This window comes from Hemiscyllium ocellatum, chromosome 32, assembly GCF_020745735.1.
Source record: "Hemiscyllium ocellatum isolate sHemOce1 chromosome 32, sHemOce1.pat.X.cur, whole genome shotgun sequence".
NCBI lineage: Eukaryota > Metazoa > Chordata > Chondrichthyes > Orectolobiformes > Hemiscylliidae > Hemiscyllium > Hemiscyllium ocellatum.
In genome coordinates, this window is record NC_083432.1 from 42,616,166 (window position 1) to 42,630,334 (window position 14,169).

The window sequence follows — 14,169 nt, forward strand, 5'->3', positions numbered from 1 at the left end:
TCTAATTCAGATACAAGTGTGCTCCATTTGGTTTCTGCGCCAATAAACTGGTGAAGGGAAATTGGATGATTCCTGTTCCTGATTGCTATTGACTGACTTGCTCTAGGAACCATACAGAGCCATTGTATTTCCATCTGTATTTCCACCTGACCTATCTGCTACCTCCACCAAACCCCTGTTGCAGCTCTTTGTCCCTTTGTATTCAACTGATCCAATGTTCTTCTATCCTGTACCATTTTATTGAATTATATGAGGTTCAGAGTGGGCTTGACAGGATAGATGCTGAGGCGATATATCTCTTAGTGGTAAAGTCCAGAACTAGGCATCTCCCACTTAAAATGCAGTGTAGGTGGAGTTTCTTGGCTTGGAGATTCGATCATGTTTGGAATTCCCTCCCCAGTGAGCTACTGAAGATGGATCATTGAATATATTCAAGGTTGGTTGATTTTTGATTGTCAAGGCAATCAAGATTCATGGAGTGCAAGCAGAAGAGAGGAGTTAAGATGACATCATATCAGCCATTGTCTTACTGGCTGGTGGAGCAGGCTCAAGGGGCTAAATGGCTTGCCCCTGTTTCTTACATTGTAATATTTTATGTTCTTATACTTCAGCTCATTGAAAGCTCTGCTTCCTGTATCCATTTTGTCCTACCATCAATTCTCTGCTCACTGACCAACATTGATGTCAAGTTGAATATAAGCCAACTGGGGAGTCAGGCTAAGAGGCCATTCTTTGTGAATAGCTTGTTAACTACTGAGTCTTACACCCACCAGAGCCACTTGTTCTCTATTTGTTTCTACCCAGTCAATTAATTCATCAATTATCTCCAATGACGGTCTTAAAATTCTGCTACATTTACAGCCCTTCACCTGAATCTAAAATTGTCACCCTTGTGTTCAAATTCCCCACTGGCTTGTCCCCCTTCTCCAGCAAGATGGAAGTAGTTTGGCTTTTGATGTCTCCCTCAATTAAGTAGACCATCGCAGTTCACAAAAGAAGAATTAGGTGTGTGTGTGTGTGGGGGGGGGGGGGGGGGGGGGGGGGTCGGGGGGGGGGGAAGGGGGTGGTGGTTAATGTACTGATGACTGGCTTGTATGTATTTTAACTCCAGTTAGAGACAGAGGGTGGAAATATTAGAATAAACCAACAAGGTTTGTGTGTGTGTGTGTGTGTGTGTGTGTGTGTGTTCACACTGGCATGCATATTAATACCTACAGATTCTGAACTACTTGGAGTAACAAACTACAAAGTGAGAATGATTGGGGCAGAATATGGGGGTTAGAATTTGTTGTCACAACTGTTCTCAGCTCTTGACAAATTCATATTGTATTGTTAAAACATTTATATTTTTTGTGATGTCACTACCTCATCTTCTCCTCTGGAAACCTTACTAAATGGTTTCAGAATTCTTGCTGCTTCTTCAAACTGGATTCTGCTGAGAATGTGTTGCTATGGTTACCCAGTATTTCTGGAGTTCAGGAGATTGCAAGTTATTTTGTATTCATGTATTATTGACTAGGTGCAGATAGGCACGATAATTGAAAGGGAAGGGAAGTGAGCATTCTGGGAAGATGCACACTCATCTTCAGTAACGATCATTACTGGACTCTCAAAGATTACATTTGACAGATTCATGCTGTTTGGCACTGTCCAGCTCAGAGGCCTTAACAACTGTATAAACAGTGGGAGAAGGAAAACCATGTCGCCCCATTCATGAATCCTCCCTGCAATTGCCAATATTCAGTTATGAGGTGTGTTGGTAAGGTGTTCACTTGCTCCATTATGAGGTGAAATGCCTGCAGGAAGGCCAAAGTGACATTTTCGTCCCCTTGTCTAATCCTCCTTTTTCTTCTTGTTTGGCTCCTTTAATATTTTTCCTTCATTTTTTTTTGACTTTCTATCTGTGTTTCTCTTGGAGAATATGAGGACTGTAGATGCTGGAGATCAGAATTGAGACTGTGGTGCTGGAAAAGCACAGCAGGTCAGGCAGCACCCAAGGAGCAGGAGAGTCGACGTTTCGGCATAGGCCCGATTCCTGATGATGAGTTTATGCCCGAAACATCGATCCTCCTGCTCCTCGGATGCTGCCTGACCTGCTGTGCTTTTCCAGCACCACATTCTCGACTGTGTCTCTCTTGCCATAATCCAGGCTGATTGGAGGGTCTGGAAGTTGTTTTTTTTTCCTATATTCTGAGTGATACTTGAGAGATCATTGTGGGAGTAACACATCAAAGGGGTGCAACTTACAAAAGTGAGGAATTGATGAACCTGCCCTTCCATCCTATTGAAAACGCAAAAGAACTGCGGATGCTGTAAATCAGAAACAAAAACAGAAGTTGCTGGAAAAGCTCTGCAGGTCTGGCAGCATCTGTGGAGAGAAATCAGAGTTGACTTTTCAGTTCTGGTGACCCTTTCTCAGTACAGTTCTGAGTTCTAAGGAAGGGTCACCGGACCCAAAACGTTCACTCTGATTTCTCTTCATAGATGCTGCCAGACCTGCTGAGCTTTTCCAGCAAATTCTGTTTTTGTGTCCATCCCATTAGCAGGGTTCAGCTCTCCTTTTGTTTGCAAAAGCATTTCAACTGGTTTGCTTATAAAGAAAACAACCAGTTTCCTGATGAAGGGCTTATGCTAGAAACATCAAGTCTCCTGTTCCTCGGATGCTGCCTGACCAACTGTGCTTTTCCAGCAACACACTCTTGACTCTACTAATAAATAAATACCTGTTTCCCAAAGTTAAGGTGATTTTCTCTCCTCGTTTTCAGAATCTAAGCTGAAGAATCATGGGTGATCAAGCAGCAGAATGAGATAAAGGAACTAATGGCAAATGAACCAAGTAAAGAAGCAACCAAATTGAAGAGTTGAGAATCCATAGAACAAGGAGGGATAAAGCGATGGAGTGATTCTGAGAATGAAAAGAGGGAATTAAAGTGCAGTCTTGGCTGTGGTCAGTAGTGTTCAATTGGCAATTACACATCAGCAGTCTGTCCAAAAGCACTTCGTCACCATTGAAGTCAATGAGACCTCAGCATTTAGCAGCATCAAGAAGGTGGGGTTCTTATGGTGCAGTGGTAGTGTCCCTATCCCTAGCCAAGAGGCCTCAGTTCAAGTTCCAGAGGTGTGTAATAGCATCTCTGAACAGGTTGATTAGGATAACTATCCAGTAACATCAACTGCAGATGCCGTGATGTTTTAAATGTGGACCTAAAGGCGCCAAGATTGTGGGTTCAATCCTGACCTGGTCAAGAGATCTACTGTAACTCAAGGCAAATGTTTACCTGGGGCTGGGGGGTGCTCTTATGGTGCAGTCACAGTAACGATAGGCCAGAAAGTCTGGGTTTAAGTTTCTCTTGCCCTAAGGTGTGTTACAGTATATTTGAGCAGATTGCTGATATAATAATTGAAGGCTGCAGTGGCGGTGTCCCTATCTAGTGCCCAGAGGAGTGTCTGAATGTTTTGATTTTATAGATAACTGTTCTATGAGCAGAGACTGTTATTGGAAAGTTGCTTGAAATTCCTTGCCAAAATCAATGCCGAGAGATCTATACATATCCTGGTACTTATCACAGAATGAAGGAGAAAGGAAATACATTTTTGTAGCACCTTTCACATTCAGAGGCGATTTCACCGTGAATATCTATGAAAAGTACTTGCTGCACACAAGCAAGGACCTACAAAAAGTAATGAAATAAATGAACACGTTATCAGTTTTGTCTCTTACATAGATTGCTCCTCCTTTTACAAATAATTGCTGTCTTTGAATGTGCCATGAGACCTTTTAATGGTTACTTATGAAGGAAGAAAGTTATTTTAAGATACATTCAGAAAATGGCACCTCCTGCATTGTAACACTTCCTCATTCCTATATCATAGTTGATAATAACCCTGTGCCCAGAACTGGGTTTTGAACTCACAACCTCATCATTCAGAGCACCACCACATTACAGCTGAACCACAGCCATCTGCTGAAGCTTCACACTCAACATGTTTATTGTTAGAAAACAGCTTATACATCAATTCACCATGACAACCCCAGAGGAAGTTTCTGAGGAAATAAGTAAATAACCTTGCACCTAGTACACTTCAAATGTCTCACCTCAAAATATCACAAATATTAAACAGGGGAAATGGACCCATTTCATTTTATTTCAGATAGTTGCAAACATCTAAAATCCTAATTTTCTGAACCAACTTTTAATTAATCTGAGATTGACTGAAGCTAAATGATATGTCTCTAAGAGATACAATAGAATAGGAACAATATATTTTGAATTACAAAGTATCACTGACCTACTGTGATATAAAGAGTTGTCATACCCAAGGCAATCAGTAATATTTGCAGTGGGCAAAAATCTTGGGAAAATTTTAAGAGTTTTATAAAACTTTTGTTGGAATTTTAACTTGTCAATCCACTAGCATTGTTCTCCCTTTGTCTACTGTAACCTTATCGGCTGTGTGTAATGAACTTGGGGAACATTAGGAAAGACATTGATATGAATTATCGACCTCACTTACTGACAATAATAGACAAGGGTGGAAATTGAAGCATGGATGTTGTAGTTTTCCCAATTGCCTCGTGTTGTTAACTGCCTGTGCATCCAGCTGACAATTACTTGGTAAAGCCCAAAGCCATGTGCTGACCTATACTCTAGGGTTATCTATCACTGACCCCCACTCTAGCCAGTCCAACTACCTCAGCAGAATTGTGACAATGTCCATGCATTCCCCTGAGTTACAGAGATGTCTATGGCAACAAAGCCAATAGATATTAGGTCTGCTGTGGTTCAGTAGCTGGCTAGGTCCTGTTCTCTATAGCCGTGTTTGTGCCAGACAATCTGACTGGTTGTGAAACTGAGCAGATCGAAAAGAATCCCCTGTGGAAAACTAATGGAGAAAGTGAAGTCACATGGTGTGCAGGGTGTTCTAGCTAGGTGGATAAAGAATTGTTTGAGCAACAGAAGACAGAGTGTAGTAGTTGAAAGGAGTTCCTTGAAATGGAGAAAGGTGACCAGTGATGTTCCACAGGGGTCAGTGTTGGGGCCACTGTTGTTTGTAATATACATAAATGATCTGGAAGAGGACACTGTTGGTATGATCAGCAAGTTTTGCAGATTACATGAAGATTGGTGGAGTAGCAGAAAGCATAGGGGACTGTCAAAGAATACAGGAGAATATAGATAGACTGGAGAGTTGGGCAGAGAAGTGGCAGATGGAGTTCAATCTAGACAAATGTGAGATGACGCATTTTGGCAAGTCTAATTCTAGAGCGAATTATACAGTAAACGGAAGAGCCTTGGGAAAAATTGATGAGTAGAGAGATCGAGGAGTTCAGGTCCATTGTACCCTGAAGGTTGCTGCACAGGTGGATAGAGTGGTCAGTAAAGTATATGGGATGCTTGCCTTCATTGGACGGGGTATTGAGAATAAGAGCTGGCAGGTTATGTTAAAATTGTACAAGACTTTGGTTCGGTCAATTTGGAATATTGTGTACAATTTGGTTGCCACATTACCAAAAAGATGTGGGCATTTTGGAGAGGGTGCAGGGAAGGTTTTTGAGGATGTTGCCTGGTATGTTGCTAGCTATGAAGAGAGGTTGAGTAGGTTAGGATTGTTTTCATTACAAAAAAGGAGATTGAGGGGGACCTTATTAAGGTCTACAAAATCATGAAGGGTATAGATAGGGTAGATAGAGAAAACCTTTTTCCCAGGGTGAAGGACTCAATAATGAGAAGTCACACTTTCAAGCTGAGAGGTGAAAAGTTTAAGGGGGACACACGCAGAAATTACTTCATACAGAGGGTGGTAGGTGCCTGGAACACATTGACAGCAGAGGTAGTAGAGGCTGGCATGGTAGATTCATTTAAGATTCATCTGGACAGATGCATGAGTAGGTGGGGAGCAGAGGGATACAGATGCTTAGGAATTGGGTGACAGATTTAGACAGTGGATTTGGATCGGTTCAGGCTTGGAGGGCAGAAGAGCCTGCTCCCGGGCTGTAAATTTTCTTTGTTCTTTGTTCTAATCCAACTCTATTGTTTTTAATAAAATAATAACTCCTGCCATTTTGTTTCCAAGTGTATTACTAGTGATATTTAGGTGATAAGAGGGTGTCACACTCTTGTGATTCCTCATTCTGAGGATCTACCAAGTAACGTATGATGTCCATCCCAGACAAACATGTAAGGGTGGATCAGTGCGGAGTTCTGGGTAAATGGGCCATAACTGGTAGTGGAGATGCAGTTCTACAGCAGATGTCCTTCTGGTCTTTGTTGTCAAGCTCTTGCCATCAAAGGCAAGTGTCCTTGAATATCTGCTGAGCAACTACTGTGCTGTCAGGCCTAGTGAGGGATGGGTATAACATCAAAAGCCATTTGCATTTATGTGGCACCTTTAACGCAATACATCCACTCAAGATGTTTCACAGAAAGGTCACCAAATAAATCTTAATACCAAGCAACGTAAGAGATATTCAAGCAAATGAACAAAAACTTGATCAATGAGGGAGTTTAAAGAACGCATTAAGGGAGGAAAGAGAGGTTTAAGGCAAGATTTCCAGACCTTAAGACCTAGATGGATGGGGATCAAAGGCACAGCCTTTAATTGCGTTGCAATGAAAATTGGAAATGCACGACAGGATATAGTTGGAAGAGTGTCAAAATCATAGAAGGTTGTAGGGCTGGAGGAGGTTACTGAGATAGGGTGGGAGGGGTTTGAAAACAAGGAAGTGAATTTTATAATTGATGTGTTGTTGGACTGGGAGCTGATGTCAGACATTGGGTGTTAGATGTGTGCGATGAGTTGTAAGCTCAAAAGTTACCACCAGAGTAAAGCAGGGCATACTGGACCAGACCTCTGTCCTTGCTGACCTGTATGGAGCAACAGCCCAGCTCCTACTGGGATGAAGCGTGTGGCATTACCAGGTTGTGTGGCATGAGCTGCACTGATTATTGTCAGAAAATTGGGACGTTGAGATATCTTCCAAGCAGTTTCAAAGTCACTCTTTAACTTCTCACAATGGTGCCTATGACAACCTAAGATGAATATGGAATGGTAATGGCTGACATTTTAATTCCACATTTCAAACGCAGGATCCTGTTAATGTTCTACCAATTATACAAGCAATTTATGAAGTAAATGGGAGCCATACAATTGAATTACAGCCTTTGACTCCTCCAATGGCATCTGTTTCTGCAAATAATAGTCTCCCTCCCTCTTCCCTTCTAAAAGATGACAACTCACTGCCATCTGGTATGGAGCAGCTTAATCTCTGCTCCAACATGCAGGCTGCTAGACAATTAAAAGACTGTATCTGAGAGAAGATAAATAGTGCTGCCAGTGGATAAAGGGATATGTTAGAGTTGAAACATTAACTCTGTTTCTGTCTCCACAGGTGCTGCCAGACCTGCTGAGTTTCTTCAGTACTTTCTGTTTTGATTCTAGGTTTCCAATGTTCGCAACATTTTACTTTTATTTTCCTGAAGGTAAAACAGCTTATTTGCCTGCATCCTCACAGGAGGTATGTAAGAAACGCCTGCTTCATGTATACTCCTTTCTTAAATATTGGAGAAATTGAAATGAAGCTACAAACCAAGAACGTAGGGTACCAGCAAGGTCATAGAGTCATAGAGTTGTACAGCATGGAAACAGACCTTTCAGTCCAACTCCTCCATGACAACGAGACATCCTAAATTAATCTAGTCCCTTTCACCAGCATTTGGCCCATATCCCTCTAAACCCTCCCTATTCATGCACCCATCCAGATGCCTTTAAATGTTGTAATTGTACCAGCCTCCACCACTTCCCCTGGCAGCTCATTCCATACACACACCACCCTTTACATGAAAAAGTAGCCCCTTAGGTCCTATTTAAATCTTTCTCCTCTCATGTTAAACCTATGGTCTCTAGTTTTGGACTCCCCCACCCCAGGGAAATAGACTTTGGCTATTCACCCTATCCATCCTCCACATGATTTAAAAACAGAAAAAAGTACAGCAAAAGACCAGATTCATTGGACAGTTATGATTTAGTAAGACTCAGGTTAAGTTTAAAATTCTATATGTCATAGAATAAAGGAACAATGAATTGACAGAAAGAGTTAGTATAGATACCATTGATCCTAGAAATTATAGTACTGGCAAAACACATTCAGCCCATCAAAGCAGCAGCGGTATGAGCTATTTGACAGGAGCTATGAACTCCAATCCACATTCCATGCTTTCTTCCTGTTTCCTAGTGAAATATAAACATGCTTTGATAATCCTCAAGGATTTTTAAGGGTAAGCCAGGAAAGTGGAGCTGAGTATGGTCAGAGTAAAAAATGAGGTCTGCAGATGCTGGAGATCACAGCTGCAAATGTGTTGCTGGTCAAAGCACAGCAGGCCAGGCAGCATCTCAGGAATAGAGAATTCGACGTTTCGAGCATAAGCCCTTCATCAGGAATAAGAGAGAGAGAGCCAAGCAGGCTAAGATAAAAGGTAGGGAAGAGGGACTAGGGGGAGGGGCGATGGAGGTGGGATAGGTGGAAGGAGGTCAAGGTGAGGGTGATAGGCCGGAGTGGGGTGGGGGCGGAGAGGTCAGGAAGAGGATTGCAGGTTAGGAGGGCGGTGCCTGAATTCAGATTTCTCCAGTTTCCTCATTTCCCCTCCCCCCACCTTGTCTCAGTCGGTTCCCTCAACTCAGCACCGCCCTCCTAACCTGCAATCCTCTTCCTGACCTCTCCGCCCCCACCCCACTCCGGCCTATCACCCTCACCTTGACCTCCTTCCACCTATCCCACCTCCATCACCCCTCCCCTTAGTCCCTCCTCCCTACCTTTTATCTTAGCCTGCTTGGCTCTCTCTCTCTCATTCCTGATGAAGGGCTTATGCTCGAAACGTCGAATTCTCTATTCCTGAGATGCTGCCTGGCCTGCTGTGCTTTGACCAGCAACACATTAGCAGCTGAGTATGGTCAGATCAGCCATGATCTCATTGAAATACAGTGCGGACTCAATGGACCCAATGGCTTATGTCTGAATGCCCTTAATAGATAGAGCTGAAATATCCCAGTGATCCACGCAGAGTTATTATGTATAACCTGCACGTTGTGTGATTTACAGGCATCTGAAGGAGGCAGGCACATTGAAAACATTTTGACGGAATAAATCAAAGCCTTCACACAAAAGAATGTCAATGAATTCTGTGTGAGGCCAGATGGAAAGAGACATCTTTCCCCAACCTAGCACTGGGGAAGGAGCACAGCAAGTGACACTGCACCAGTTTAGGCAGGGAGGGAACACCATTGTTCGGATTGGAAAGCATTTTGTTCTGAAAGGGCGGAATACAATGGCAGGAGCAAATCCTGGCCATGATAGTGAGAATAAACACAGCAGCAGTCCAGGCACAGAAACTGTGTACCACACAATGCTTAATGACTTTACAAGGGTATGCAAGATAAGTGGAGTCAGCAATGTCTGGCAAGTGCACTGTACAAAGTATATGACACAGTGACCACGGCCTTTTTTATCTTCGTCTGTAGGGTGAAACTGAAAAGGTCACCATATGTTGTCCATCCCTATCTATGCTTGGAGACAGAAATGGAGTTAATGTGTGGAGCCCAATATGACGCTACTTTGGAACGAACTTTAGTGTTAGTGAATCAGAGAGGGATTAGAAAGATCACCAACAAAGAGAGAGAATAGAATGGAATAGCAAATTATTGTCACTTGTACTAATGAAAATACAAGGGGATTTGTATAAGTTGCCAAAATTCGGTGCTATTTTAATTACAGAAATCATTAAAAGAAATAACTGAGACAAAGTTAGGATAAAAATTAATCTTTTGTTCCCTCCAATGCCCCTGGGTCTTTGAAGTGGTTATGGGATGTCGCCGAATCCACCAGTGGGGCTGCCAAAGCAAGGATTGCCAGACTGGATCCCCCAACCTGTCACCATCACAACTGACATGGAAGCCACTGCATCGTCACCATAGCATGGAGGGCCAGGCAGGACCCACCAAGTCACCAACACGCAAGCCTTAACCACTTCAGTCACTGCTCGAGGCCTCCACATTGTTACCATAGCCACGAGGAATGAACCGGAACCATTATTCCGTCACTGTTAAAACTGCTGCCCCACCACCAGGTGAAGGCTTCGATAAAGCCACGGCCACAAGGGACGGACATCTGGATCCACCACACCACTATCACCACAACAGGCCTTCCTCCTTCCTCCAACACAGCCCCTAAAAAGAAGAAAAATGTAGACTTTGTCACAAAAGAGAAATGAAGAAGCAAAGCAAAAACAAATGTGTGAGGAAGAATGTAGCTAGCGGTGGGAGTGCGAGCATACGGGTGCAGAGACCAAATACTTCCTACCATGCCCCTGACACCAACTTGAAACTTGAGAAAAAGAGCAAAATGAGTGACTTGCCTCAAATAATAACCGGCTTCTTCTTGTGTTTGTTTTTTTTGGTAAAGAGGACATTGGAAAAACCTTCTGGGCCTAGCCCTCTCACTGGGTGGGAAAAATGCCAACTGGATGCTTCTGTGGTACTGTGGACCTTATCCATGTGTGACTCTATATATCATTGTTTCTTTTCGTAGTGATGTCAGTTTGCAGAGCAATTTATAAGACACATTGCCATGTGTCAGGAGAGTGGCTGTGGAGGTTACATGGTTAGAATATCCATCTCAGTTCTCCAAATCAGGAACCCAGCTCCCAACTGTGTTTAAAGAATGCTGAATGAATCTTATCTTGCAACACCATCGTTTCCCCTCATCTGCTCTCTCTCTCTCTATGCCAATCCATGTCCCCTTAGATTTCCCATGCCTTTTCATGTAATCTCTATGTCCGCTGGTAACCTTCTTGCCCTGTTTGATCTAGATGATCCTCCATGTATTCTTCACAGGCAATTACACAGTATGCACTACCCATAGTCCTCAGGTTTCAGACAACATGAATGAAATATATTTGACTTCTCTTGTGAAAAAGTAAATCTCTCACCATCTAATACTCACCTCATTGAAACTGAAAAAATACAATCCAACACAGGCATCTCCATATCATGTTTTTATGATAACCATCAACATTTACATGGTCACCGCAATTGAGACTGGTTTTAAATACCACATTTATTAATTGAATTTAACAATTTGGTTCATCCAGTTACTATTGCAGGATTTAAACCCATGTACAGACTACTGGATTGCTACCAAAAAAACCCCCAAATAAACTGCAGTTTCTGAGATGCAGTCAGCTCTGAAGAAGAGTCACTGGACCTAAAATGTTAACTCTGCTTTTTCTCCACAGACCTGCTGAGTTTTTCCAGCAATTTCTGCTTTTACCATTGGAATTCTGGTCTGGCGATGTAACTATTACCTCCCCAAATCAATTTGAAAAAGGCTAGTAAGGTTTAACATGTCTTTAAAGGATGGAAAACATATCTACATTGTGATGCAATTCGTGACACTGAAGGTTTGAACACACTTTACACTAATCTCTCAGTACCTTTCAGACTTCTCGACAGGTTTTAATTTTATTCATTTTCAAAGCTGGTGTGTTTTTAACAGACTTCCAAAGCCTGGTTAACTACCTCCCCTGATTGGCAAGCAATGACCAGCTTCCTGAGAGGGAAACCAGGGGGACCTGCCTTCTAAGTTAGAGCGCAGGTCCCCCCAATGCGTGCTGCCTTGGAAAAGCAGGCAACGCAATCAAACTCCCCATTCTACTCTCTTCCAATCTTTTCATTCGGGTAAAAGATACAAAAATTTGAAAAGATTTACCAACAGATTCAAGAACACCTTCTTCCCTGCTGTTATCGGACTTAAAAACTGATCTTTCATATATTAGATCTTTCTCTGCACCTTCTCTTTAGCTGCAACACTATACTGTTGGTTCTGTTATAACGTGGCAGTTCCATTCTTGTGTGATCTCGCATTATAAGAAAACCGTGCAATAGCTGCACCATTTAAACTAATGGGGCCGAAAAGGCGTTATAACCAATACAGGTAAGGAAAGTTTACATTCTAAAAATAACAGTCAAAACTCTTCAATCATGTTAAAGCCAATTTGCATTAAAGAAACACACAGAACTGACTGTATTCTGCATTCTGTTCTATTACGCTGATATACTTATGTAAGCTATGATTTGTCTGATTAGCATGCAAAACAATACTTTTAACTGTATCATGGTACACGTGCCAATAATGAATTAAATCATTTGGGGAAAGGATAGAGGATGGGGGTGATTGCTGAATGCCAAGCCCCTGCCCTTACCCCCACTCATCCATCCCACCTTTGCCCACCCATTTCCTCTCCATGATTTACATCCATTCATGTATTGTCACTCTTCATGGCTGTACAAACTGAGTCTGCAGCATCAACCTCCAGGGCACTCTGATCGACAGCAGCTTTTGGAAGGTATGTTATCACTGTAGATGCGCCTAGAAATTCACTGGTCAGCTCTTACTGGCATGTTTGGAACTTGATCTGGGTAGTTGAGGTGAGGGGTTACTCACCCCAAAGACACCCACTGCTATACTTAGTTGATGGAGCCCTAAATCCATCCCTAAGCATGGCTACTGTTCCATCAAAATGTGCCTCCACACTCTGACATATATTTAACCAAGAAGATTAAGTTTGCAATTTGATATTGCCTTGCTGGTGTATTGTTGTATTAAAACCACTAGCAAGTTTTGCAATCCTTGCAAATTTAGTAAATGATAAACAAGATATTGAGTGTGTTGCATTAAAATTATGATGTGCTTATTAAATAGATTTCCCGTGGTATAGATCATAATAAGTGAAAGGAGCATTCATTTATTAAGGACAGGAATATTAAACCATGTATTATGTTGTTGTTAAAGTGGATCTATGTGCCTATCTCTTAGAGTCATAAAGTGCTATAAGGTAGGTACATCATGAGGTCAGTCAGACACAAGTCCTCTTAAATTCATCCTAAGTTCATTAATGGATAATTCATATTTTTCAAGAGATTGGCCGGTATTAATAAGTTAATTTTTCCTCTACATGGAGAAGCTAACAGGAAATGATTTTCAAGATAGTTTTGTTAAGAAAATGATCTAAATAATAATTTGAGGTTTCAATATCCATTTCTAACATTTAATGCTGTAAGAATCCTAACAAATATCATTAGTCCTCAATTCTATCTGAATCTCTCAATTAATTGTATTTTTGGAATTACTTTCTAATAGCCCATTGCCTGGATTTCCAATGTGTATTATAAGTACATTTTTCTTTATTGAGTGAATCATTTATTTCGGATTATCTTTTAAAGTTAATGCTGTGAATGCACAGTGTCCAATATTGATAGACAGTTGATTTGTAAAATGTTAAATTAAATTTAGGCCTTTCAACTCTGACTCCAGGGTTCAAACACAACACAGACTGATGTGAATGGATGAATAATCTCCCTGTGAATTCCTAAAACCCCTGAGAACTTTATGTTCTCTGAACTCTGGTCAGTTATTTTGCTACCCTCCTCCCTCAATGCTGTTGTTGGTGATGCTGTCAGTTGTATTGATCTAAAACTCTGGAATCCCCCACTAAGTGTCAAGTGACATAATGGCCCAATGGTTAGCCATGTTGACTCACAGGACTGGGGACAAGGGTTTATTTCTACCCTCAGGTAATTGTCTGTGTGGAGTTTGCACATTCTCCCTGTGTTTGTGTGGCTTTCTTCCCTCAAAGCAAAAATGTGCAAGCTGAGTAAATTGGTTGTGGTAGATGTGGGATTACAGTGACAGGATGGGTCTAGGTGAAGTGCTCTTTGGAGGTATGGACTCGATTGGCTGAATGGCCTACTTCCACACTGTAGGGATTTTATACCTCTCTCTAGTTTAAGGCACTGTTTAAAATATACATCTTTGTTCAAGAGTTTGATTAAGTTTCTTGGTATCTCCTTCATAGGGTCAGAGAGTCGTTCAGATGTACAGCACAGAAACAGACCCTTCAATCCAACTTGTCCATGCTGACCAGATATCCTAACCTGATCTAGTCCCATTTGCCAGCACTTGGCCCATGTCTGCATAAACCCTTCCTATTGATAAACCCATACAGATGCCTTTTAATTGCTGTAATTGTACCAGACTCCACCACTTCCTCTGGCAGCTCATTCTATACACACACCAACGTTTATGTGAAAAAGTTGACCCTTAGGTCCCTTTTTCAT